The 3,678-nt window shown below is 38.0% G+C and overlaps 1 long non-coding RNA gene across 1 annotated transcript; it reads right to left on the reverse strand.

Moving 5' to 3' along the window:
* Positions 1 to 473: 473 nt before the first annotated feature.
* Positions 474 to 2,778, reverse strand: LOC117150481. The gene is made up of 3 exons (XR_004460767.1): positions 2,234 to 2,778; positions 578 to 2,166; positions 474 to 509 (listed from the first exon to the last, which is right to left on the reverse strand). It is a non-coding gene; the product is annotated as an uncharacterized LOC117150481 (long non-coding RNA).
* Between the last annotated feature and the right edge of the window lie 900 nt (positions 2,779 to 3,678).

The following is a 3,678-nucleotide window of genomic DNA, read 5'->3' on the forward strand; positions in this document are numbered from 1 at the left end:
CGACTATACATATTGATCAGGATCAATAGCCGAGTCGACCCGTCTTTCCAAATGTCCGTCTGTCCGTATGAACGTCGAAATCTCAGGAACTAAGCTAGAATTTTAAGATTCACAATTCAGATTCTAGAGACAAAGACCCAGGGCACCCATGTTACCACGCCCACTCTAACGCCCACAAACCGCACAAAACTGCCACCCCCACACTTTTGATAAATGTGTTGATGCACATTAGTGTTGGGTAATCCTAGTTCAATTTGAGGAATAAGTTCGTTCGTTCGTTTAAAATCAATGAACTAGGTCGTTCATTTAGTTCAATCGTTCATTTTTTAAACTTGCTTAAAGGTGCTTCAAAAAAAAAATGTTATGAATTTATTTCATACAATGCTGTCATTGAAAATTAATATTATTTATTCAATTTATGTCAAAAACACTTATACATAATAATAATAAGAAATAATAAAGAGTTTACAAACAGATAATATAGTAATTTTAATGCATTTATTTGATTTCTGAAAAGAGAATAGAGAAGTTTATTAGGGAACATTTTCAATAACATATGATAAAATTATGTTTATACCTGTGATCCATCTACATGTTGCTATGAAGGAACATTAGATTTTCCACTTTATTAGGTTTTAGTAGCATCCGTCTTTTTCGGATGATTTCCCCAGCACTTGAAAATAGGCGTTCGCAAGGAACTGATGTAGCCATAAGGCATAGTCGCTTAAGGCTGTAAGAATATAGATGCGGATACAATTTCTTTCTTTGTTCCCACCAAACCAAAGGGTCAGCAGTCCTCGGTATAAATTCCTCTTCGAGGTATTTTTCAATCTCTTTCTCGGCAGAACCGGTAGTGTTTGCAGCCTTTGTCGTGTTCTTGAACTCACTGTCAAAATCCCACCAAACCGAACTCTGATTGGCTGAATTAGTTTCAAACGCAGGTGATTCGAATTCATAATTTTCGCTGTTGAGACGAATTGGAGTTACTTTCCTTTTAAGATTACAAACAGCTTTTTCGTATTCTTCTTTTGACTTGAACCAACGACCTTTAAATCGAGGATCTAAAATGTTACTCTCTGCGTAGAGTTCGTTACTTTCCAGCTTGCAAAATCGTCGATTCATCTCAGCTTTTAGAACTGCAACAAGTGCAGCAACACATTTATCCTTAGGCGTTTTGTTATTCAAACAGTTCTGTAGCAAAATCGCAAGAACTATAACCTTTGAAAGGGTTACATTCTTTTCTGCTGATATTTCTTCTGTTACCTCCATGAATGGTTTTAATATAGGCAGTAACTCTTCTACTATCGCCCACTCATTCTGAGATAAGTTTAATTCAGAACGCAGAGTAGAAAGTGTTAATATAAGAGCATCTTTCAACACAACAAGCCTTTCTTGCATTTTAAAAGTTGAATTCCAACGAGGTGACACATCTTGAATCAATTTGAGATCGGGCAAGTTCAATTGGGTTTGAGTTGACTTCAGCTTCTTAAGGCCGAAAGTGCTACGATTGAAAAACTCCACAATGAATTTGACTTTGTTTTGTACAACGCTGATTTCGCGGAGTCCTTTTTGCACAATTAGGTTCAAGCTATGTGCAAAACATGGTATATGTGGCCAATTTCCTGTTTTAATGGCATTGACAATATTTGCAGCATTATCGGAAACCACAGCAGATATTTTGTTCTCTATACTCCATCTTTCTGCTATTTTTTGTAAAAATGCGCACAGATTTTGACCACTGTGCTGCTCAACGAATGCCTCGCATGCAATCATATGTGAGCTCATAACAGTTGCCTCACTCTCAATAAAATGAGCTGTAACAGCAATATAACTTTCATTTGCAAGAGAGGTCCAACAATCCGTTGTCAAACAAACTGCAGATGCCAGCTCCATTTTTTCTTTGACGCTACCAACAATTTCGTCCCGAAGCTTTGGAAGAAGCACGTTGGACAGCGTTTTTCGAGTGGGCATCTTGTATCCGGGGCAATTAGACACATCATCTATGAGCTGCTTGAAATCAGGCTCTTCTACAATTCGCAATGCATGATGACCTTTTGCAATCATACGAACTAGTTGCCTATCAATTTTCTCAGCTTTCCCGGCAGCCGGTGGTCGTTGAATGAACGAAGTTATTACTTGCTGTTGGGGTCCAATTATCTGAGGAGTCTATGTTAAAAGAAATCAAGAATTTAGTAAGCCTACTTAAATGAATAAATCAAAATATTATGTTTACATTTGCTTCCTGTCGGCTTTCATTGGTTTGGCGCTTTGTTTCCTCCAAAGCTGCTGGGTGCTTATTTTTAAGGTGACGCGATAAGTTTCCTTGCGATCCACCAGCCACACTAAGCACAGTTTTGCAGTATTTGCATTTAGCACTCTTCTCATCCACTGAATCAAAGAAATTCCAAACTTTGCTATGCTTTCGTTTTGAAGCCATAGATACGCACAAACTTGTAAACCGTAGTTTTAAATGTATGCGAAAATTAATCAGCTTATTCGATAAGCGAACTTTCGAACTAAATGAACTAAGACCAACCTATCGAACTAAGTGAACTCAGACCGACCTATCGAACTAAGTGAACTCAGACCGACCTATCGAACTAAGTGAACTCAGACCGACCTATCGAACTAAGTGAACAACGAACGAACGATCAGGGTAAGAGATCAAAATGAACGACGTGAACTAAGTGAACTATATTGAACTAAGTGAACTAAATTGAACTATCGAACTATATTGAACTATAAAGGCAGACCTAGTTCGTTCGTTCAGTTTGGTGAATAGTTCAAGTTAGTTCGTTCGTTCACGAACGACACAACACTAATGCACATTTATATTAATCTTGTAAATTTCTATCGATTTCCAAAAAGAATTTTTGCCACGTCCTCTCAACGCCACAAAAACCGCCCAAAACTGCCACGCCCACATTTTTGAACAATTTTTAAATTTTAAAATTTTTTTTTTTTTTGTTCGCACGGGTCCCACTGCCACACCTCCCGCCCAACCGACCGAGGGGCGCTGCCGTGTATCGTACGGCTCGATTCGCGAAAAGATATAGACGCGATATAAGAAATAGAATAGGAACGAGGAAATGAATATAATGTGGAATAACTATGTTAAATATTAGTGTTAGAAGGATCTAATTATGTAATAGAAAAGATAAAATCGATTGCTTTAATAGCGGCAGAGAGTTAAGATTACAGATAATAGGATATTATAGTCAGAACATAAAACTCTGTAAGGGTCATGCAACTCATAATTAGATCTACAATGATTTAAGATAAGGGGTATATAGTTTCTAGTGAATCTACTTGGAACCGAGAAGTTAAGCCGACTAATCAAGTCGGGACTCTCAACATCCCCACGAATAAGCTTACAAATAAAAACTGTTCCAAGCATAGTTCTACGGTTAGCTAGGGATGGTAAATTAATTAAAAGTAGTCTACTGGAATAAGGAGGTAATATATGGTTTGCATCCCAATTTAGGCGCCGCAAGGCAAAAAGTAAGAAGTTTTTTGGGACCGATTCAATGCGGTCCGAGTGGACTGCGTATTGGGGACTCCAAACAGGTGATCCGTTCTCGAGAATCGGACGGACTAACGAAATAAATAAGGTTTTAGTCAAGTAAGGGTCATCAAATTCCTTAGACCACCTCTTTATAAAACCAAGCACACCTCTGG

Source organism: Drosophila mauritiana, chromosome 2L, assembly GCF_004382145.1.
Source record: "Drosophila mauritiana strain mau12 chromosome 2L, ASM438214v1, whole genome shotgun sequence".
Taxonomy (NCBI): domain Eukaryota; kingdom Metazoa; phylum Arthropoda; class Insecta; order Diptera; family Drosophilidae; genus Drosophila; species Drosophila mauritiana.